This window comes from Martes martes, assembly GCF_963455335.1.
Source record: "Martes martes genome assembly, chromosome: 16".
Taxonomy (NCBI): domain Eukaryota; kingdom Metazoa; phylum Chordata; class Mammalia; order Carnivora; family Mustelidae; genus Martes; species Martes martes.
This window is the reverse complement of record NC_137904.1, coordinates 18,973,391-18,998,442: the sequence shown is the minus strand read 5'-3', so window position 1 is coordinate 18,998,442 and position 25,052 is coordinate 18,973,391. Positions and strand designations below refer to the sequence as shown.

The window sequence follows — 25,052 nt, the reverse complement described above, 5'->3', positions numbered from 1 at the left end:
GCCTTATTATTAAATATAAATCACAACTGGTAGAAGGAATATAGTATTCTTTGGTTTGCTTTAAAAAGAAGGGAAAGAGCACACACACAGTTGCACACACATATGATATAAATCTTCTAGTTATGTAATGACTAGGTCATGAGAATAAAAGACACAGTATAAGGAATATAGTCAGGGATACCGTAGTAGCAATGCAATGAGACAGATGGTAGCTTCACATCTTTTTTAAAAGATTTTATTTATTTATTTTTTAATTTTTTTACTTTTTTTTCAAGAAATTTTTTTTACAAGATTTTATTCATTTATTTGAGAGAGAATGAGTGAGAGAGAGCATGAGAAAGGAGAAGGTCAGAGGGAGAAGCAGACTCCCCAAGGAGCTGGGAGCCGGATGCGGGACTTGATCCTGGAAGTCCGGGATCATGACCTGAGCCAAAGGCAGTCGCACAACCAACTGAGCCACCCAGGTGCCCAAGATTTTATTTATTTGAGAGAGAGAGAGACAGCACAAGCAGAGGGAGTGGCAGGCAGAGGGAGAAGCAGGCTCCCCACTGAGCAAGGATTGCAACACGGAACTCAATCCCAGAATCCTGGGATCATGACCTAAGCCAAAAGCAGACACTCAACCAACTGAGCCATTCAGGCCTCCCTGTAGCTACACTTCTGCTAAACATAGCATAATGTATAAACTTGTTAAATCCCTAAGTTGTACATGTGAAACTAATTTAACATTGTGTATCAACTATACTCAAATTAAAAAATAATAAGAAAATGTAAGTCTATTTAAATAATCAGATAGATGGTCATCTGGGCAAGAACAAGCGAGAAGAAGAAGGATGAATACAAACAATTAAGAATTAGGAATGGATATTGGGGTACTTGGGTAGTGCAGTTGGTTAAGCATCCAGCTGTTGGTTTTTGCTCAGGTCATAATCTTGGGGTCATGAGATCGATGCCTGCTTTGGACTTTGTGCTCAGTGCAGCCTGCTTAAGTTTCTCTTTCCCTTTCCCTCTTCTTCTCCCCCTTGCAAACTCTTACTCTCTCAAATAAATAAGTAAATCTTAAAAAAAGAATTAGAAAGAATGATAGCCAGAGGTACACAAAGAAAAAATTAAAATTTAAAAGAATACTCCCTATATTATTTAAATGGAAATTTTCAATAAAATAGATAAAATTATAGGAAAATATAAATTAAAATACATTCTAGAACAGTCTCAATACCCAAGTAAACCAGAAACAGGGAACAAAGCCAAGAAAATTGTCAAAGAAATAATTACCCTAGTAGCAATCTCTAGCCTCATAAAACTATTGAGAGAAGTTTAATTTAACTTCGATGAATAGAATATTCTCATGCTATGTAAACTTCCTGCAGCACCAGAAAGAAATTTAAGCTTCCCAGTGTCTTTGTAAAACAATTGTAGTTGACAATGTTACATAAGTTTCATATGTGCAGCATAGTGATTGGACAAGTCTATATATTATGCTCTGCTCACTGGAAGTGTAGGTCCCATCTGTCATCACACAATGCTATACAATACCATTGACTGTATTTTCTGTACCTTTCATCCTTGTGACTTACTCATTCCATAATTGGAAGCCTGTACATCCCACTCCCCTTTACCATTTTGCCCATTCTCCCAACCCCCATTCTCTCTGGCAACCACCAATTTGTTCTCCGTATTCATGGGCTCTTTGTTTTGTCTTGATTTTTAGATTCTACATGTAAGTAAAATCATATGGTATTTGTCTAACTTGTTTTATTTAACATCATACTCTCTAGGTCCTATAGACTTTTTATGAAGTTAGCATACATTTGATACTAAAAATATCACATTTTTGGAAGAAATATATGAAATATCACTAGAGAGTAACTTTGGTTGTGACTATAGAAGCAAAATGCCAAATATAACTGTAGGGAATTTTAAATACCAGAATATTTAAAAGCATCTATCATGATTGAGAGACCTCATAAAAAATTGAAGAAGATTTAATATAATTTAGAAGTATGTATATAATATATCATATCAAGTGCCTAAAAAGTACTTTTTACAGGTTACAATCCATTCTTGATTTAAAAGAAAAAACATCCATGTATAGCCATCTAAGAATAGAGGGATATTGCAGGGTCATTTCCAAACAAACAGGAGTAAGAGAGGGATCCCCACCGTTACGTCTGTTTTTATCATGGTCCTGTGAAATTAACATCTAGAAAGAGAAAAATCAGTTCATATATTGAAAAGGAAGACAAAGCAAGTTTTTTGATTGTCCATTAAAAAAATGAAGAATTATTAGAAAAAAGTAGCAACATAAAAATCAGATATACAAAAATCTATGCGTCCCTTATATACCATCAATATATATTGATGGGAAACATAATGCAAAAAAAAAATTAAAAAATGAAATTCTTATGACATGTTAAGTGACTCAAGCAGGTTGCAAACTGCACAATGTGGTATTATTTCAATATCAACACAAATACACACACTCATACTCTCGCACTCTCACACACAGAAACAAGACTGGAAAGAAATACCAAACTTTATTAGTGGTTCGAGTAATAAAATGGTTTTATCATCTTTCTTTTACTCGTCTCTACCTTCTGGTTTGTCTACAATGAATGCAGATTATTTTTATAATATTTGATGATGTATCATCTCCTGGGAATGATCATGAAATTTTTACAAGGTCCCCATCACCATGAACTAACTGCACAGAAGACAAACAGAAATCCCTTTCCCTGCAATATGTACAGTTTAGGTTGTCCCAATATTTTTGATACTGACAAAATTTCCTCAGGGCAGTCCCTGACAACAATTGCAGCTAACAGCTGTTAGGCTAATTTCCCTGGGTGAGGCACTATGCACAGTTCTAAGTGCTTTCTATTGTATTTCTGTTTCTATAGTCCTTTATTCCTCCCAACCCTCACTATGAGATGGATATCTTTTATAATCCAAATTTTATAGAAAGAACATGAGTCACATAAAGTGGTAGAGGCAGGATTTTAACTCAGATCACAAGCAGGCAGAGAGGCAGGCAGAGAGAGAGGGGGAAGCAGGCTCCCTGCCGAGCAGAGAGCCCAATGCAGGGCTTGATCCCAGGACCCTGAGACCATGACCTGAGCCAAAGGCAGAGGCTTAACCCACTGAGCCACCCTCAATCTCTGGTGATAGTCTCAGCTCTTCCACTCACGTGATATGTCATCCTGAGCATGTCTCTTATTTTTGCTTTTGAGACTTTGGTTGCTGCACCTGTAAAACCAGGAGGTTTGACTTGCTCAGTAACAAGTAAATTCCCTTCCATTGTACACAAGAACAGAGGAATGACCATGAGAACACTCACCTGTAACCACACGTAAGCCAGTGAAGTTGCATGGGAAGGGATGTAAGGTGGGGTGAGAATCTGCACAAGCTTGGTCAGCTATTCCAGGGGGTCAAGAGGAGGTATATATATGGAAATTAGATTTTTAAAAAAGAGATGGAGATCATCTCTGTCATGGGACTTCACCATAGGGCAATCCTCTTGTGTCCTTAAAATTGCCCAAGAGCAGGGAGGAGGAGGTAGGGAGAGCTAACTAAATAATACAAGTCCTAATAAATAGAGCAGCAGTAAAACAGTGGTGCCTCATACCTCCGAGGTGATTTAGAATTTCTCCAAATCTTTATCTCCATCCCCCATATTAATCTATAAGGATAAAAGGGGCAGTAATCCTAATAACTCCATTACACAGAAGGGGACATAAGGAGGATCTTTGCTTTCCCAAGGTCTTTCAGGGAATTCCATGGAGTCAGCACTGAATCTGGGTCCCCAGCCTAGGTCTTGATCTCCCAGATGTCTAGTCCAAACAGGATTTGGGGGCAGAAACAAGCTGACTCCTAAACTGGGGATGAGGAGGAAACCTGCCTTGGATCTGGGGATGAGGAAGAAACCCAAGAGAAGAGGCAAAAACTGGAGATGCCCTTTCCAACTTGAAATTCTTTTTTGTTTTTTTTAAAAGACTTTATTTATTTATTTGACAGAGATCACAAGTAGGCAAAGAGGCAGTTGTGGGGGTGGGATAGGGGGAGGGGGGAGCAGGCTCCCCACTGAGCAGAGAGCCAGATGCTGGGCTTGACCCCAGACCCTGAGATCACAACCCGAGCTGAAGGCAGAGGCCCAACACACTGAGCCACCCAGGCACCCCCCCCAACTTGAAATTCTTAATGAATCCCCAGGAACAAAATACTTTCCCCACTAGGGCCTTGTTAGTCAGGGCCACAAGCACTGTGTCTTGGGAGTCCCAAAATGATCCTGAGAGGGTTGGTTGAAGCACTGTGCTGTGCTGGGAGGGGCAAGGGGAACCCCTGGGAAGTTGTCCCCACCATGATTATCTGGGCCAGGCCCTTAGAAAACAAGAATTTAGTGATAGAGATGATGAGAGAGGAAATCAGAGAGGTTGTATAGTGTAACCCTTGGACTCTTATGTCTTCCTCATTAATAATTCACCTAAGCCCATGTGATAGCATACTCTCCAGGGAAGCCTCCTGGACCTTGTAGATGGATATACCTGCTCTTCCAGCTATTAGTAAGTACAAAACCCTTTGAACCCCAGTTTCCTTATTTGTGGAATGAGAGAAATATCCTCTTGAAAGATTATTGGGTGGATTAAATGAAATAACACATGTAGAGTTCCTAGTAGAAGACTACCAATATTATTAACATGACAATAATTGATAACATGTACATGACCCCACACTGTAAGATTTATATGTACCAAACCCCAATCAACCCTTACAACAATTCTGTGAAGTAGGTATCTTTACTACTCCCATTTTAGAGATGAATGACTGAGGTTCAGAATGACTCAGTAATTTGCCTAAGGGCATATACTTAAGGGTTTTGAGGAGTTGGGGTTCAGACTTCGTCTGATTCCAAGGTATATGATATCAATAATTATGCTATGTGATTGACTCTTCCACCCCTATCCAATTAACCCCTGTCCCCCAAACAATATACTTGTTTATGCCATTGTTTGTGACCAATATTGCTTCTAATATGCTATGGACTATGCTCCAGGATGAGCCTAAGGCATCCTACTCTCCGTAATAGCAACCTCTCATCACCCCAATAGCTTAGTCCACAGCACTGAGATTGACTTCCAGCTGCTGCCTCCAGCATAACCATCTTGCTCTCCAAATATCTGCTTATTTTCACTGCAAAGAATTATGACCTTGACTCAGTGCACTTATGCCTCAGGTCCTGAGTCAGAGTTCTCACCCAGCAACACCAGGATCAAACTGCTACTGCACGTTGCCACATAGGCCCAAGCCACCATTGCCCCCTTGTTATTTCTGGGCTAGCCACTGCAACATTTCCCTTCCCTCTCTGAGCCTGAGTCACTGTGAGCCCTAGAAACCCAAACCCTAGTTCTATGGGAGAGCTGCACATGTTCATAGGTCAGGCCTCAGCACCATCACCATAACAAGTGCACTTGATCCCAGGACCCTGACCCTGTGGCCACCATGACTTCTAGCCCACCAGACGGGGTGCCAAGAGGGATCCACTCAGCTACAGCTTACCCCCATGGGCAAATCGGAGAGCAGGAGAATGCCAGTAGACTTTACCACCAAGGACCCCAATAACGTTTGGGCCACTAAAGACTCCTGTGGTCCTTGCCAATGTTGAACTAAAAATCATTTGCATAACAAATGAAACCATTAATAAATTGAAAAGGCAACCTATGACATGGGAGAAAATATTTGCAAGCCCTATATTTGATAAGGGGTTAATATAAAAAATATATAAAGAACTCATTCAACACAATAAGTAAAACAAATAACCCAATTTTAAAAATGGGCAAAGGATCTGAGACATCCACATGGGCAACAGGAAACTTAAAAATGTGCTCAACATCACCAATCATCAGCACATTAAAACTATCATGAGCCATTACCTCACACCTGTCAGGATGGCCATTATCAAAAAGGAAAAAGATAGTAAGTGTTCATGAGATGTGGAGAAAAACCAAACCTTGTGCTCCCTTTGTGGCAGTGTAAATTGGTAGAGTCACTAATGGAAAACAGTATGGGATTTCCTCTAAAGATTAAAAATAGAACTACTGTATGATCCAGCAATCCAACTTCTGGCTATAGACATGAAGTAAACGAAATTACTATCTGAAAAGAATATCTGTACTTCCAAGTTCACTGCAGTGTTATTCACAGTCGCCAAGATATGGAAATGACTTAATATCCTTTGACAGATGAGTACATAAAGAAAATATGATATATAGGTAGATATTGATATACATGCACACACACACACATGCACACACACATAGTGCTAAAAAACACACAAATAGAACTCCTGACACTTCTTACAATGAGGATGGAGTTTGATAGCATTACGCTAAGTGAAATAAGCCAGAAAGAGAAAGACAAATTTAGTATGGTATCACGTTTACATGAAATCTTTTTTTTTTTAAGATTTTATTTATTTATTTGACAGAGATCACAAGTAGACAGAGAGGCAGGCGGGGGGGGGGGGGGGGAAGCAGGCTCTCCGCTGAGCAGAGAGCCTGATGCGGGGCTCGATCCCAGGACCCTGAGATCATGACCTGAGCTGAAGGCAGAGGCTTTAACCCACTGAGCCACCCAGGCACCCCTACATGAAATCTTAAAAGCAGAAAAAGCAAGCTTCATAGATACAGAGAGTAGAATGGTGGTTGCCAGGGACTGGCAAGTAGGCGGGCAACATGGGGAGAGTAGGACATAGGGCACAAGCTTTCAGTTATAAGATGAAATAAGTTCTGAGGATCTAATGTACAACATGGGGATTACAGTTGATAATTCAAGTATACTTGAAATTTGAGTAGATATTAAGCATTCTCACCACACATACACATACACATACACGAGTTAACTATGTGAAGTAGAGGGTGTGTTAATCATCTTGTTCTTGGTAATCATTTCATGTGTGTGTATACATATCATCATGTTGTACACTTTAATATATACAATTATATTTATCAATTATTCCATAATAAACTTGGGAAAAATTAATTCCCAGTGAAGAAGTACTAATGAATTGTATTGGTTAGCTCAAGCCTCCATAACAAAATAACCTAGACTGGGGTTAAAAAAAAGGATGGTTTAAATTAAACACAGAAATTTGTTTTTTCACAGTTCTGGAGGCTAGAAGTCCAAGGTCAGGTGCCAGCATGGTCAGGTTCTGGTGGGAGCTCTCTTCCTGGCTTGCAGGTGGCTGTCTTCCCACTGTGTCCTCACGTGGCATGTTTCTTCCACTCTTACAGGGTTAGGGCCACAGCCTAATTTAGCCTTAATTACTTCCTAAAATACCTCATTAATACTTCCTAATTAATCTCATTTAGCCGTAATTATTTCCTAAACACCCTATCCAATATATAGTCACACTGGGGGTTAGAGCTTCAACATAGGAATTTTGGTGGGACACAGTTTAGTTCACATCATGGACAATAAACATTTGAAAATATATTCAAACTTATGTGATGTCAAAGATACGCATATTGAAATAATAATTAGTTTTTTTCAACCATTACAATTTCAAAATTAGAAGAATTTATTTTAATAGTTACTGCTTACAAAGCTGTGGGGAGCAAGAAGTTTTACTTACCATTATAACAATAAAAGAGTGAATTTTTGCGTGGGATCAGGGGAAATATATATAAAACATAATTACATATTAATAATATATATTATATATTGTATATAACATATTTTATACTATACATATAATATAAAAATCTGTTTTATTTTTTCAACTCAGGAATCTTACTAATTAGAACTTATAGAAATGCTTGCAAGATAATAAAAAACACATCTTTGAAGAATATTATTTCTATTATTAATCATAATTATAGTCAATTAAGAAACAATATAAACTGGGGCACCTGGGTGGCTCAGTGGGTTAAACCTCTGCCTTCAGCTCAGGTCATGATCTCAGGGTCCTGGGATCGAGCCCCGCGTCGGGCTCTCTGCTCAGTGGGGAGCCTGCTTCCCCTTCTCTCTCTGCCTGCCTCTCTGCCTACTTGTGATCTCTCTCGCTCTGTCAAATAAATAAATAAATCTAAAAAAAAAAAAAGAAACAATATAAACTATCAAAAGAAATATGGTTTAGTAAATTATGGTTAACTCATAAATTAACACTAGGCAGTTATTAAAATAGATAAGGTAAGTTTTAAAAATATTTTGATAGAGAATAAAGTCTACCAAGTAATGTATAAACAAAAAAGACATGGCATAACATGCCCCTATAAATATGACATACACACATATATTTTTATATTGATACAAAAATATGTAAATGTATTTACATATGTATAAACAGCTAGATGGGAGGCACCAAATTCTTTTTTTTTTTTATTTGACAGAGAGAGAGAGATCACAAGTAGGCAGAGCAGCAGGCAGAGAGGGAGGGAAGCAGGCTCCCTGCTGAGCAGACAGCCTGATGTGGTGCTCGATCCCAGGATCCTGAGATCATGACCCGAGCTGAAGGCAGAGGCCCAACCCACTGAGCCACCCAGGTGCCTCCAAATTCTCTCTCTTTTTTTTGGTACCAAATTCTTAATAGCGGCTTCTTCTGGAAATTGAATTATGAAGGGCTTGGGTAGAGAGGGTGAAGATTTGACTTTCATTTTCTACTGGTAAAATTTTGTTTTGTTTTCATTTTTATAAACATAATTTCTAATGGGAAATTAAAATCAATGAATGGTGTTTCCATTTTAGGGAAAAAAAAAAAAAAAAAAAGAAGTCCCAAAGGAAGTGTAAACTCTTCACTGTTGAATACCCTAGAATCTTGCAATGTAGACAGAGTACTCAATGTCTCAAATTATACTGTACTAGGTCTAGAATCTTGTGTGGGACCCTGGTGTCAAAGCAAGTTGGAGAAGCTGTTTCAAGGAAACCCAGACAGGTGGATGTACTAACACTTGGTACCAAGCTGTGACTTTCCATATCCCAGTTTGGAGAGAATCTTTGATGGAGTCTTTTTGGGGTCTTCAGCAGAAAATAAACAAAGGTTCTGCCTATAGGACCATGAGTCTCCCAGCTTGCAGAGCTTCCTGGGTCCCACCTCCATCTGGAGTGGAAAGGGTATCTAGGACCAAAAGGCAACTAGCCAAGGATTCTGGTCAACAGAACCTGCACACATATTATTAGGTAGAGCCTCCCTGGGGAATAAGAAGTCTTACTTCCTAACAAAAGTCATTTTGCTCAAGGAGCTAGGAGAAAAGGAAAACGCTGTGGTTCTTCCCTCCACTCCTCATACAAGGGCTTGCTTCCCTGCGAGCACCTGCCGAAGAGCCCCCTGCACATCAGGGTTCCGGAGGGTGTAAATGAGTGGGTTCAGCATGGGGCTAATGACGGTGTTGAGGATGCCTGTCCCATAGAATATACCCACCACAGTGAGGTGGGAGCCACATGTAGAGAAAGCTTTCTTTCTGCCCTCAGCAGAGCAGATTCGTAGGACTGCAGCTGCCACATGGATATAGGAGGTGACAATGAGAATCACAGGTGCACCTGCCATGAGGATGCCCAGACTGAAGAGCAGCAGCTTGTTGAGCTGAGTGCTGGAGCAGGAGAGCTGAAAGAGCTGTGGGAGGTCACAATAGAAGTGATTGATCACATTGGGACCACAGAAGTTGAGTGTGGCTATGGCTGCTGTGTGGGTCAGTGCATTGGTGAAAGCTAAAAGACACAGCTACCAATATCCTTTGGACTGTCTGGCTCATTCAGGTGCTATAGGTAAGGGGCTGGCAGATGGCCAGGAATCGGTCATAGGCCATGGCTGTCAGTAAGAAGCAGTCCACACCAGCCAACTGATGAAAGAAGAAAAGCTGTGTGAGGTAGGCTCCATAGGGAATTGTATGCTTGTTGGACAGGAGATGAGCCAACATCGAGGGAACAGTGATGGTGATGCACCCAACATCCAGCACTGATAGGTTCCCCAGGAAGAAGTACATGGGGGTGTGGAGTTTAGGCTCTATGAAGATGGCAACCAGGATGCTGAGGTTGCCTCCACTGTGACCAGGTAGGCAAAGAAGAAAACTACAAAGACAACTGGTTGTAGCACTTGTGTCTCCACCAAGCCAAGCAGGATAAACTCAGTAACAGCTGTTCCATTGGTCCTGGATTCTAGGTCCATGGGTCTCTGAAAGAGATCAGTGTTCTCAACTTAGTTATTCAAGAAAAATATATCAACTCCCCCTCAAATGCCTAGCCCCAGGGTAAATTCCCAAGTGTCCCTAGTGAGTATTTTCCCTCTCCTTTGGCCATACCTAACTCATTATCCCTCTGTCTTCACCTCAATGTCCTCACCCAAGTTCCAGGTGAGTTACACTACTACTACCCTGGTACTCCCCCTTCTTGTGAAAGATATATAAATCCTGTCTTCCAGTGTTCCCTAGAATCAAGGAATGAGGTCCTCCCACCAACAACCTGTATGAAGAGATTTGGAGAAATATGATGCTGAAAGTAAAAGTGAATAGTTAGTAAATAGAAACAACAGAAGAATGTTATCATAAGTCCTTGTAAGCATATTGCAAAGGAATAAATATGTGGCAAATAAGTAAGAAAAATATCAAGATAAACAAAATTAAGAAGTGAAAGGCAGCAGGTCAAAAATAAATCAAATAACTTTGGTATACTATCTGCTCCTAAGTCTGAACAATCGATTCAAGAAGAGTCCCCAAACCAAATAAACCAACTACAACTGAAAAAATAAAAGGGGAAAAGGGATAGTCAATAATGTACTTGCTGGTGTAGGCTCTAGGCTCATATAATTCTTATACAAATTATTTTAAACTGTCAGTGTAAATATAGCTTTCATGTAATATAAACTTTCCTTAACTTAGGAAAAAAATTGTGATTTTTGCCTTCCAATTGATTTAAAAAATTTTAAACTTATTTTAATTTTTTCATATTATTAAATAATATTATTAATATTATAATATTTATTTTATATTATTTTTGAAAGCAAGATAGAGAGCACACTGTCCTTCACAGAGGAAGAGGGAGAGAGAGGGGCAGTGGGAGAGGAAAAGAGAGAATCCTAAACGTAGCATGGAGCCTGATGCAGGGCTCAATCCCTGGGATGGTGACCTGAGCCAAAATCAAGAGTAAGATGCTTAACCAACTGAGCCATCCAGGTGCCCCTCCAATTCACTTTGCAAAAAAAAGGAATTATTCTACACTACCCCCATTTGATAATATGTGTGCAAAAATCCTAAGTACAAAAAAATGAAGTCCATTATCTTTTTTAAAAACTAACATATAATGTATTATTTATTTCAAGGGTAAAGTTCTGTGATTCATCGGTCTTACACAATTCACAGTGCTCACCATAGCACATACCCTCCCCAATGTCCATCACCCACCCACCCATCCCTCCCACCCACCTCCACTCCAGCAACCCTCAGTTTGTTTCCAGGGATGTCCTCTATCACCACTGATGTTCAGCATAGGACTAGAAGTCCTAGCCTCAGCAATTAGACAACAAAAAGAGATAAAAGTCATCCGAATTGACAAAGAAGTCAAATTCTCACTCTATGCAGATGATATGATACTTTATGTGGAAAATCCAAAAGACTTCACCCCAAAACTGCTGGAACTTATACAGGAATTCAGTAAAGTGTCAGGATATAAAATCAATGCACAGAAATCAGTTGCATTTCTTTACACCAACAACAAGACAGAAGAAAGAGAAATTAAGGAGTCAATCCCATTTATGATTGCACCCAAAACCATAAGATACCTAGGAATAAACCTAAGCAAAGAGACAAAGAATCTGTACTCAGAAAACTATAGAATACTCATGAAAGAAAATGAGGAAGACACAAAGAAATGGAAGAATATTCCATGTTCATGGATTGGAAAAACAAATATTGTGAAAATCTCTATGCTACCTAGAACAATCTAGACATCAAATGCAATCCCTATTAAAATACCATCAACTTTTTTCAAAGAAATGGAACAAATAATCCTAAAATTTGTATGGAACCAGAAAAGACCCCAAATAGTGAGAGGAATGTTGAAAAAGAAAACCAAAGGTGGTGGCATCACAGTTCCAGACTTCAAGCTCTATTAAAAGCTATAATCATCAAGACAGTATGGTACTGGCACAAGAACAGATACATAGATCAATGCAACAGAATAGAGACTCCAGAAATGGACCCTCAACTCTATGGTTAACTAATCTTAGACAAAGCAAGAAAGAGTGTCCAGTGGGAAAAAGACAGTGTCTTCAATAAATGGTGTTGGGAAAACTGGACTGCCACATGCAGAAGAATGAAACTGGACCATTTCCTTACACCACACACAAAAATAGACTCAAAATGGATGAAAGACCTAAATGTGAAATAGGAATCCCTCAAAATCCTTGAGGGGAACACAGACAGCAACCTCTTCGACCTCAGCCACACCATCTTCTTCCTGGAAACATCGCCAAAGGCAAGGGAAGCAGGACAAAAATGAACTATTGGGACTTTACCAAGATCAAAAGCTTTTGCACAGCAAAGGAATCAGTCAACAAAACTAAAAGGCAACAGGCAGAATGGGAGAAGATATTTGCAAGTGACATAGCAGTATCCAAATCTAGTATCCAAAACCTATAAAGAACTTATCAAACTCAACACCCAAAGAACAAATAATCCAATCAAGAAATGGGCAGAAGACATGAACAGAAGTTTTCATGAACAGACATGCAAATGGCCAACAGATACATGAAAAAGTGCTCAACATCACTCACCATCAGGGAAATATACATCAAAACCACAATAAGATACCACCTCACACCAGTGAGAATGGCTAAAATTAACAAGTCAGGAAACCACAGGTGTTGGTGAGGATGTAGAGGGTCCTGCAGGTGTAGCAACAAGTGTTGGTGATCCTACACTGTTGGGAATGCAAGTTGGTGCAGCCACTCTGGAAAACAGTATGGAGGTTCCCCAAAAAGTTGAAAATAGAGCTACCCAACTATTACACAACTAGGTATTTATTTACCCCAAAGATACAAATGTTATGATCCAAAGGGGCACATGCACCCCAATGTTTATAGCAGCAATGTCCATGATAGCCAAACTATGGAAAGAACCCAGATGTCCATCAATAGATGAATGGATAAAGAAGATGTGGTATATATACACAAGGTAATATTATGCAGCCATCAAAAAGAATGAAATCTTGCCATTTGCAATTTGCAATGGCATGGATAGAACTAGAAGGTATTATGTTAAGTGAAATAAGTCAATAAGGGAAAGACAATTATCTTATGATCTCACTATATGTAGAATTTGAGAAATAAGGCACAGGATCATAGGGGAAGAGAGGAAAAAATGAAACAAGATGAAATCCATTATCTAATAGATTTAAATAGGAGAGGATGATTTAACATTTGTAAATCTATTAATATACTTAGTATATTTGTTGGCTTAAAATGGAGAAAGTTTTCTTAAGGATAGTTCATAAATGTCTACATACCTTCTTTTTTTTCATGGCAATTAATTTCTTTTTTAAAATTATGTTCAGTTAGTTGGGAAGAGTCAAGATGGCGGAGAAGTAGCAGGCTGAGATGACATCGGGTAGCAGGAGATCAGCTAGACAGCTTATCTAACCATTGTGAACACCTACAAATCCAACGGGAAATCGAAGAGAAGAAGAGCAACAATTCTAGAAACAGAGAATCGATCACTTTCTGAAAGGTAAGACCTGCGGAGAAGTGAATCCAAAGCGACGGGAAGATAGACCCCGGGGGGAGGGGCCGGCTCCTGGCAAGCGGTGGAGCAACAGGAGCACAAAATCGGGACTTTTAAAAGTCGGCTCCACTGAGAGACATCGCTCCAGAGGCTAAACCGGGGGGAAACCCAGGCGGGGTCAGCATAACCCCAGGTCCCGCGGGGTCACAGAAGGACTGGGGGTGTCTGAGTGCTGCAGAGCTCCCAGGTTTTAGAGCGGGGAAGCCGGCTACAGTGACAAAGCCGAGGAGTGAGCTCTAAGCCCGGGGTTACCTTGTGCCGGTCGCAGGCTGGGTGGGCTCCGAGCGCGGGCGGAGGCCACGGAGACAGAAGCAACCTGGCGCTTTTCTCCAGCTCCAGCAATTGACTGCTTTCCTCAAGGCGCGACTGCAGGCCAGGGAGGCGGGGCGGTTGGGCGCTTTGCTCTGAGAGCACACTGAGGAGCGGAACCCCAAGCTCTCAGCTCCTCCAGGCTGAGAGATTGGGAGGCCGCCATCTTCATTCCCGTCCTCCAGAACTCTACGGAAAGCGCTCAGGGAACAAAAGCTCCCGAAAGCAAACCGGAGCGGATTACTTAGCCCGGCCCCTGGCAAGGGCGGTGCAATTCTGCCTGAGGCAAAGACACTTGAGAATCACTAAAACAGGCCCCTCCCCCAGAAGATCAACAAGAAAACCATCCAAAACCAACTTCAGTCACCAAGAACAGCGGAATTCCACAGCAGGAGAAAGCAAATCTTATCTGGACAAAATGACAAGGCAGAAAAACTCACCTCAAAAAAAAAGAACAAGAGGCCGTACCGAAGGCTGGAGACCTAATCAATACGGACATTGGTAATATGACAGATCTAGAGTTCAGAATGACAATTCTCAAGGTTCTAGCCGGGCTCGAAAAAGGCATAGAAGATATTAGAGAAACACTCTCCGGAGAGATAAAAGCCCTTTCTGGAGAAATAAAAGAACTAAAATCTAACCAAGTTGAAATCAAAAAAGCTATTAATGAGGTGCAATCAAAAATGGAAGCTCTCACTGCTAGGATAAATGAGGCAGAAGAAAGAATTAGTGACATAGAAGACCAAATGACAGAGAATAAAGAAGCTGAGCAAAAGAGAGACAAACAAATACTGGACCACGAGGAGAGAATTCGAGAGATAAGCGACACCATAAGACGACACAACATTAGAATAATTGGGATTCCAGAAGAAGAAAGAGAGAGGGGAGCCAAAGGTGTATTGGAGACAATTATTGGAGAGAATTTCCCTAATATGGCAAAGGGAACAAACATCAAAATCCAGGAGATGCTAAGAACGCCCCTCAAAATTAATAAAAATAGGTCCACACCTCGTCACCTGATAGTAAAATTTACAAGTCTTAGCGACAAAGAGAAAATCCTGAAAGCAGCTTGGGAAAAGAAGTCTGTAACATACAAGGGTAAAAACATTAGATTGGCAGCGGACCTATCCACAGAGACCTGGAAGGCCAGAAAGAACTGGCATGATATATTCAGAGCACTAAATGAGAAAAACATGGAGCCAAGAATACTATATCCGGCTACGCTATCATTGAAAATAGAAGGAGAGATAAAGAGCTTCCAGGACAAACAAAAGCTGAAAGAATTTGCAAACACCAAACCAGCTCTACAGGAAATATTGAAAGGGGTCCTCTAAGCAAAGAGTGACCCTAAAAGGATCAGATCAGAAAGAAACAGAGACAATATATAGTAACAGTTACCTTACAGGCAATACAATGGCACTAAATTCATATCTCTCAATAGTTACCCTGAATGTTAATGGGCTCAATGCCCCAATCAAAAGACACAGGGTATCAGAATGAATAAAAAAACAAAACCCATCAATATGCTGCCTACAAGAAACTCATTTTAGACCCGAAGACACCTCCAGATTTAAAGTGAGGGGGTGGAAAACAATGTACCATGCTAATGGACATCAGAAGAAAGCTGGGGTGGCAATCCTTATATCAGATCAATTAGATTTTAAGCCAAAGACTATAATAAGAGATGAGGAAGGACATTATATCATACTCAAAGGGTCTGTCCAACAAGAAGACCTAACAATCTTAAATATCTATGCCCCTAACATGAGAGCAGCCAACTATATAAACCAATTAATAACAAAATCAAAGAAATACATTGACAGTAATACAATAATAGCAGGGGACTTTAACACTCCCCTCACTGAAATGGACAGATCATCTAAGCAAAAGATCAATAAGGAAATAAAGGCCTTAAATGACACACTGGACCAGATGGACATCACAGATATATTCAGAACATTTCATCCCAAAGCAACTGAATATACATTCTTCTCTAGTGCACATGGAACATTCTCCAGAATAGACCACATCCTGGGCCATAAATCAGGTCTCAATTGGTACCAAAAGATTGAGATCATTCCCTGCATCTTTTCAGACCACAATGCTCTGAAGCTAGAACTCAATCACAAGAGGAAATTTGGAAAGAATGCAAATACATGGAGACTAAACAGCATCCTTCTAAAAAATGAATGGGTCAACCAGGAAATTAAAGAAGAATTGAAAAAATTCATGGAAACAAATGATAATGAAAACACAACGGTTCAAAATCTGTGGGACACAACAAAGGCAGTCCTGAGAGGAAAATATATAGCGGTACAAGCCTTTCTCAAGAAACAAGAAAGGTCTCAAATACACAACCTAAGCCTACACCTAAAGGAGCTGGAGAGAGAACAACAAAGAAAGCCTAAACCCAGCAGGAGAAGAGAAATCATAAAGATCAGAGCAGAAATCAATGAAATAGAAACTAAAAAAACAATAGAACAAATCAACGAAACTAGGAGCTGGTTCTTTGAAAGAATTAATAAGATTGACAAACCCCTGGCCAGACTTATCAAAGAGAAAAGAGAAAGGACGCAAATAAATAAAATCATGAATGAAAGAGGAGAGATCACAATCAACACCAAAGAAATACAAACAATTATAAGAACATACTACGAGCAACTCTACGCCAACAAATTTGACAATCTGGAAGAAATGGATACATTCCTAGAGACATATAAACTACCACAACTGAACCAGGAAGAAATAGATAACCTGAACAGACCCGTAACCAGTAAGGAGATTGAAACAGTCATCAAAAATCTCCAAACAAACAAAAGTCCAGGGCCAGACGGCTTCCCAGGGGAATTCTACCAAACATTTAAAGAAGAATTAATTCCTATTCTCCTGAAACTGTTCCAAAAAATAGAAATGGAAGGAAAACTTCCAAACTCATTCTATGAGGCCAGCATCACCTTGATCCCAAAACCAGACAAGGATCCCACCAAAAAAGAGAATTACAGACCAATATCTTTGATGAACACAGATGCAAAAATTCTCACCAAAATACTGGCCAATAGGATCCAACAGTACATTAAAAGGATTATTCACCACGACCAAGTGGGATTTATTCCAGGGCTGCAAGGTTGATTCAACATCTGCAAATCCATCAATGTGATACAATACATTAATAAAAGAAAGAGTAAGGACCATATGATACTCTCAATAGATGCTGAAAAAGCATTTGACAAAGTGCAGCATCTCTTCCTGATTAAAACTCTTCAAAGTGTAGGGATAGAAGGCACATACCTCAATATTATCAAAGCCATCTATGAAAAACCCACCGCAAATATCATTCTCAATGGAGAAAAACTGAAAGCTTTTCCGCTAAGGTCAGGAACATGGCAGGGATGTCCGTTATCACCACTGCTGTTCAACATAGTACTAGAAGTCCTAGCCTCAGCAATCAGACAACAAAAAGAAATTAAAGGCATCCAAATTGGCAAAGAAGAAGTCAAACTCTCACTCTTTGCAGATGATATGATACTATATGTGGAAAACCAAAAGGCTCCACTCCAAAACTGCTAGAACTTATACAGGAATTCAGTAAAGTGTCAGGATATAAAGTCAATGCACAGAAATCAGTCGCATTTCTTTACACTAACGACAAGACAGAAGAAAGAGAAATTGAGTCAGTCCCATTTACAATTGTACCCAAAACCATAAGATACCTAGGAATAAATCTAACCAAAGAGGCAAAGAATCTATACTCAGAAAACTATAAAGTACTCATGAAAGAAATTGAGGAAGACACAAAGAAATGGAAAAATATTCCATGCTCATGGATTGGAAGAACAAATATTGTGAAAATGTCTATTCTACCTAAAGCAATCTACACATTTAATGCAATCCCTATCAAAATCCCATCCATTTTTTTAAAGAAATAGAACAAATAATCCTAAAATTTATATGGAACCAGAAAAGACCTCGAATAGCCAAAGGAATATTGAAAAAGAAAGCCAAAGTCGGTGGCATCACAATTCCAGACTTCAAGCTCTATTACAAAGCTGTCATCATCAAGACAGTATATACTGGTACTGGCACAAAAACAGACATACAGACCGATGGAACAGAATAGAGAGCCCAGAAAGAGACCCTCAACTCTATGGTCAACTAATCTTCGACAAAGCAGGAAAGAATATCCAATGGAAAAAAGACAGCCTCTTCAACAAATGGTGCTGGGAAAATTGGACAGCCACATGCAGAAAAATGAAATTGGACCATTTCCTTACACCACACATGAAAATAGACTCAAAATGGATGAAGGACCTCAATGTGAGAAAGGAATCTATCAAAATCCTTGAGGAGAATGCAGGCAGCAACCTCTTTGACCTCAACCGCAGCAACTTCTTCCTAGGAACATCACCAAAGGCAACAGAAGCAAGGGCAAAAATGAACTATTGGGATTTCATCAAGATCAAAAGCTTTTGCACAGCAAAGGAAACAGTGAACAAAACCAAAAGACAACTGACAGAATGGGAGAAGATATTTGCAAATGACATATCAGATAAAGGGCTAGTATCCAAAATCTATAAAGAGCTTATCAAACTCAATACCCAAAGAACAAATAATCCAGTCAAGAAATGGGCAGAGGACATGAACAGACATTTCTGCAAAGAAGACATCCAGATGGCCAACAGACACATGAAAAAATGCTCCACATCACTCGGTATCAGGGAAATACAAATCAAAACCACAATGAGATACCACCTCACACCAGTCAGAATGGCTAAAATTAACAAGTCAAGAAATGACAGATGCTGGCAAGGATGCGGAGAGAGGGGAACCCTCCTACACTGCTGGTGGTAATGCAAGCTGGTGCAACCACTCTGGAAAACAGTGTGGAGGTTCCTCAAAAAACTGAAAATAGAGCTACCCTACGACCCAGCAATTGCACTCCTGGGTATATATCCTAAAGATACAAACGTGGTGCTCCGAAGGGGCACGTGCACCCGAATGTTTATAGCAGCAATGTCCACAATAGCCAAACTGTGGAAAGAGCCTAGATGTCCATCAACAGATGAATGGATAAAGAAGAAGTGGTATATATACACAATGGAATACTATGCAGCCATCAAAAGACATGAAATCTTGCCATTTGCGACGACGTGGATGGAACTAGAGGGTATCATGCATAGCGAAATAAGTCAATCGGAGAAAGACAACTATCATATGATCTCTTTGATATGAGGAAGTGGAGATGCAAGGCGGCGGGGGGTTGGGGGGAGGTAGGAAAAGAAAAAATGAAAAGATGGGATTGGGACAGAGACAAACCATAAAAGACTCAATCTCAAGAAACAGACTGAGGGTTGTGGGGGGGGGGAGGGGGGATGGGAGAGGGTGGTGGGGGGAAATGGACATTGGGGAGGGTATGGGCTATGATGAGTGCTGTGAAATGTGTAAACCTAGCGATTCACAGACCTGTACCCCTAGGGATAAAAATACATTATATGTTTATTAAAATAAAAAAATTTAAAAAAAAGAAAAAAAATTATGTTCAGTTAGCCAACATATAGTACATCATTAGTTTTTGGTGTAGTGTTCGCTAGGTATTATATGCAACTAATCTACATGCATTTTTGAGAAAAAGGAATAAAGAAAAAAAACTTGCAATCACTTAAAATGGAAGTATACCACTTTATGTGGGAGGTCATATCCACTGCAAATCTGTATCATTCATAATGGTGAAGTAGTAGTGATATTTCTATCAAAATCAGGCACTGGAAAGCAATGGTCTTTGTTACTTCAAGTGTTTGTCATTACTCTAACAAGTTTTAGGCAAAGAGAAACAAAACGCTTAGATAATAGAAACAAGAAAGAAAAGAATAAATTGAATACAATTAAATTGAAAACTCAAGAAAGGAGAAAAAAACTGGGAATCTGAGAATTATTTAGGCAAAAAATTAGGTTAAAAAAAGATTAGGTAAAAAGTAATTAAGCACAAATCAATAGATTCCTTATGTGCCAACAACAATCAGCTATAAAACCCAAAAGTCCCAACAGTAAGGTGAAATCTTACAAAATGAAGAAAGAAGCAGGAAGTGAATTTATACCTGAATCATATATGTAGGCACCTAGAAAAAAGACCCCAAATAAACATCTCTCAGTTCCGCTGACTGGTAGGAATATGGAAGAATTTTAATTCCTTTTTTCCCCACTTTTCTTTGCTTTTAAGTGATCTACAAAGTCTCTGATTACTTCTATAATACTAAATATATTTTTTAATAGATTTAAATGATCTGTTTCCTCCAGATCACAGAGCTCTTTAAAGGCCAGCAATAGCAGCTCAAGGGCTCCTCCTCTCTGTCATGTTTCTAGATGGTTCAGGGAGCTGCTACCCAGCAGATTAAAGGTTGAGTATGGTATACCCACCCATCTTGATTTGCCTCACTGCTGCATGAAGTATTGAAATAACATTTGCTCCATTGTACTTCCTTTACAATTACAACCCACTTGTAATGAAACAGCCAACTTGCTTACCAGTTTCTGCCCACATTAATTTATGTGGCATCCATCAGTGGAAGTTCATGGCCTCTTTTATTCTTTATGTGCATGTTTTAGCAGAAAATGAATGTTTTAAGACTATATTTACCTTCTCCTTACTAAACTAATTCCTTTGACTTTTTTCTGTCTTTTGATGGACCTTTTAAAACATAGTAACTTGGTAACAGTGGTACCTGGAAATGTGTAGAGATTTTTAAAATTATAATTAAACACATCATAGATAAATATAAAAGCCGTGATTTCTACAACTGTATTCTGATATAGGAATTATGAAGATAAGTTCCTAAATACCAGGAAATACTTTAAAATTCAAGACACAATGTCACTTTTCCATCAGTAATGTAGATCCTGAGTCATGGTGGGAGCCCCACATCCAGATTAATATTCGGCTGGAACCCACTGGTAGAAATTACCATTCTGGTACTCATTAAATATTTTGACAATAATCCTCAACCACACCGTGTCCTCAACAGTGCACGAAGCTGTATCCAGTATACTCTGTATACAGCGTCTCTGAGTCAAAGAAGTACCAAGTTGGCTGACATCTTGTAGAGTATCTACTTCTTCATTATATTAAAGAGGAAATGATGGCAGAGCATTGTGGGGCTGGAGTTGTTGGGATTAGAGTGAATACTGAATATACTTATAAACTTTTTTTTTTTTTTTTTAGTTTTAAAAAAGTAACTCATCCTGGGCCAGGCCACTCACTGTATGCTTGCTACACCAAATAACTGAGGCTATCAGAGAAAGGATTTGTATGAGGACACAAGAAATTTGTCCACTGGTTTGACCAGCCCAAATGGGCTGCTTCCAACCAAGCCCCCAATGGGCATTTCTTGACACTTACTGAGGGATGAAAGAATCCATGTCTCCAGGGCTGCTCTGGATGCACTCTTCTTTTTATTTATTTATTTTTAATATTGTACTTCTTTATTTGAGAGAGAGCAGAAACAAAAACAGGGGATGCACAGTGGGGAGGGCAGGCTCCCCACTGAGGAGGGAGCCCAATGTGGGGGTCAATCCCAGGACCCTGAGATCATGACCTGAGCAGAAGGCAGACACTTAGCCAACTGAGCCACCCAGGTACCCTTGGGTACATGGTTCTGAGAAACGTATTCTCTAGCCCAGCTGTGCCTTGTGGCCCTTACGCTTTCAGGCTCACACACCTGTGGTAAGTAGCTCACTGACAAGCAGGCTCTGTGGTCATGGTTACAGTCAGCACCTGCCTCACTTCATTCTGCATCCTACTAACCACAGAGTTCATTCTGGAGCTCTCCTCCCTCACCTATCTTATGAGGATCTTTTCTCTGGTATGTCTTCCTGATTCAGATTTTCTGAATCTCTCACCAAATGTAACAGAACGTCAGGTCTCTCATGAGTGCAGGTTTGTGAGGGCCCTTCTCAGTCACCAACAGTCTGCCTCCCAGCCCTCTGCTTTCCATTTCACCCAAAGATAGCGCGTTTTGCCCAGAGGAAAACAGCCTGCTTTCCACGCCTCTTCAATGCTGTATCTTATGGTCTTCCTCTAGCTGATGGCAGGTCACCATTGGTCCCAACCCCAGCCTCACCTCTGTCATCACCCATTATTTCTATTCTCTCAAAATAAGAACTTGGTTCCTTCTCATGTTGAGAGTTTTCCTGATAATTATAGGTAGTATGTAAAAACAATGACAAATATAGGAAAGTTACCAGAGTTTAGAATATCTTGCAACATCCTTGTCACACATGTCCTCTTGCCCTGTCTGAACAGTCCTTGTGATGAGGGAGCAGGAGGCTGACTGAGGACAAAGCAAAAGCTGGCACCTTACACCCCCTCTCCAGCCGCTCCCCTTGGTAATATGTGTAGCATTCCTCAGGCACCCCTGACTGCCATAAATGAGAAACAAATAGTTAACTTGCAGAGATCACAATCCTGCAAGACAGGAATCTCCCAACTATCTTGATGTTAATGGCTTGCCAAAAGACAACATTGATCAAGCCTCTGGTATCCCAGCACCTTGTGGGCCCTCTTTAGCATATGAAAGCTCCGTTGAAACCTCCCTTTCCCTCACCTTCCCCCAACCGCAGGGTACATAACCTGCCATCCCTCACAACCCAGGGCAGCAGCTCTTCCTGCCCACGGGTCCTGTCCCCGTGCTTTAATAAACCACCATTTTGCACCAAAGATGTCTCAAGAATTCTTTCTTGGTCATCGGCTCCGGACCTCAGCCCACCGAACCTCACCTAGGTTCTAGAACTTCATCACTTGGAAACCACCCTAATGGACTCTCACTCTCTTTTTCCATCTCAGGCTCTCTTGACCCCTTTAGATCCTGCAGAAATCCTCTTTTCTATACAGGTTCATTTTATATGTGCCATTAAGGCAGAGCAGCTCCTGCAGACATGCAAGGATAGTTGGTGAAAACCTGAATGCCAGAATCCAAATTAGATCTCTATATTGATGGCTGTCAGTTTTAGGGGATGCTATAAAGAAAATTGCATGTGCGTGAGAAATTTGATGCAGTGTCTTCTAAGTGATGTGGTTTTGGAATATTGGTGAGGTTCAGTGGGGTGAGATTGGGAGCCGATAACCAAGAAAGAATTCTTGAGATGTCTTTGGTGCAAAATATGCAGTTCATTAAAGCCAGGGGACAGGACCAAGGGCAGAAAGAGCTGCTGCCCCAGCGTTGTGAGGGGTGGCTGATTATAAACTATGGGGTTGGAGGTAAGGAAAAGGTAGATTTCAAAAGGATTTTCATATGTTAAAGAAGACTCACAGGAGACCTGAGGCCTTGCCTTTGTCAAGTTAAGGTTGTTTTTCCTGTAGCAAGGCATTAACATGAAGATAGTTGGGAGCTTTCTGGAGGAACATTACACTTTGCCTGCTTCAAGTATCTGTCAGTGGGCTGCAGTTTATAAGGACTTTTCATTGTATTTACATTCCCTTCTGGAAGCTAGACCATTGCTAGAAATGCTTTGTCCTTGTAAACTGCTAAGGCTCCTGTAAGCTGAGGGAGACTTAAGTCCAGCAGGACAGTGATTTCCATAAGTTAACTATTTGTTTTTCCTTTTAGGGCAGCCAGGAGCGCCTGAGGAATGCACCTGTATCACTTGGTGGGGGGTGGTGTTGTGGGGTGTCCGCTTCTGCCTGTCCTTAGCTAGCCTTCTACTCTCTCATCACTAAGGTATTTTGGAAACTCAGAAATCCATGATTCCTGTTGAGTCACACTGTGGGTCTAATTATAGGCCTAGACTCATTCTGTGATTGTGTGATTTAATGTGATTTAATGTCAAAAGGAGCAAAACAGCTCTCCACACATATTACATAGTTGAAGAATAATTAAACTGCCTCCCAATTGTTCCCTTGAATTTACTTGAACTTGTGTTATAAGGCATCACATTCTTTGATCTCCTTCTTCCCTATGTTTGCTCAAACTGTTTATTTTCACTGGAATGTCCTCTTGCTAACTCCAAGTGCTCAAATTCTTTACCACTCCACTAAAATATTTCTGTTCTGTTAGTTTTCTTGATTCCCCACCTGAAGCTCCTCAGCTAATCTCATGCAGCACTTTAACTGCATACTTCAAAGAACTTCTCTCTGTGACCTTCTTGCATAGTAATTTTTCTCTAGAAACTCCACCACTTCTCTGCCTACAGTAAGTGGCTTCAGGACAGACTATGCTTGATTCAGCTTCGCATTCTCAATGCCCATCATTGCACTTGCATACTACTGGTGCACAATATTTCTGAAATAAATAAATAAATAAATAAATAAATAAATAAATAAATAAATAAATTTGGAAACTATGACCAAAAGACCAAAACTTTTTGGTGAAATGGGGCATGAGAGTGGGTTGTAGTAGTTGGGAAAGATTTTTCTGGATAAGCTGCAATTTATGCAAGACCAGGAACAATTAACAGAATTGGAAAGAAGTGTAAGTGTGAGTAAAAGGCATAGAACTATTGCTGTGAGAATCTCTGCTCCCTTTAGGTGGGTCATTGGGAACAGTTAAGATAGAAGTTAAAATAATTGCTTCACTGACATAATGTCTTTTCTTGAAAACAGCTCCAAAAACTTTGGGAATCAGGGGTGGGGGGTAGAGCCTATGAATAAATTAGTCCAGGCAAGAAGGGTACACCCTGCAGAAATGTCATATAACCCTCACTCTGTAGAGGTGAAACATCACCCCCCAAGATTTTATGACTGTAACAGCACTCCAGCCAATCTTAAGGGTTAACTTGCTCCTAGATAACACACTCCTTACTTGCTGACCTAAGGCCCTTGAATTGTAACAGAACTAATTTACTTTCTGTGAGATTTGCCAAGAACTGGCCTTGAGGAAAGAAGAACCAGAACTTTCCTAGGCCACAGAAACCAGCAAGTCTCTTTGAAGCTGCCTCAGTTTTCTGATTAGCTTAACAATTTTATTAGCCAAATATTTTCTTTTTTGGGTCACA

At 40.1% G+C, this 25,052-nt stretch overlaps 2 pseudogenes across 2 annotated transcripts in view; one reads left to right on the top strand and one right to left on the bottom strand.

Annotated features, from left to right (window-relative positions):
* Positions 1 to 9,274: 9,274 nt before the first annotated feature.
* LOC308357139 (olfactory receptor 3A2-like) lies at positions 9,275 to 10,156 on the bottom strand (annotated as a pseudogene). The gene has a single exon. The product of its transcript is annotated as an olfactory receptor 3A2-like (transcript).
* Positions 10,157 to 10,319: 163 nt separating this feature from the next.
* Positions 10,320 to 25,052, top strand: part of LOC308357138 (olfactory receptor 3A3-like) — a 36,734-nt pseudogene continuing 22,001 nt past the window's right edge. The window contains exon 1 of the transcript in view: positions 10,320 to 10,340. The product of the transcript in view is annotated as an olfactory receptor 3A3-like (transcript). The remainder of the gene's footprint in view (positions 10,341 to 25,052) is intronic.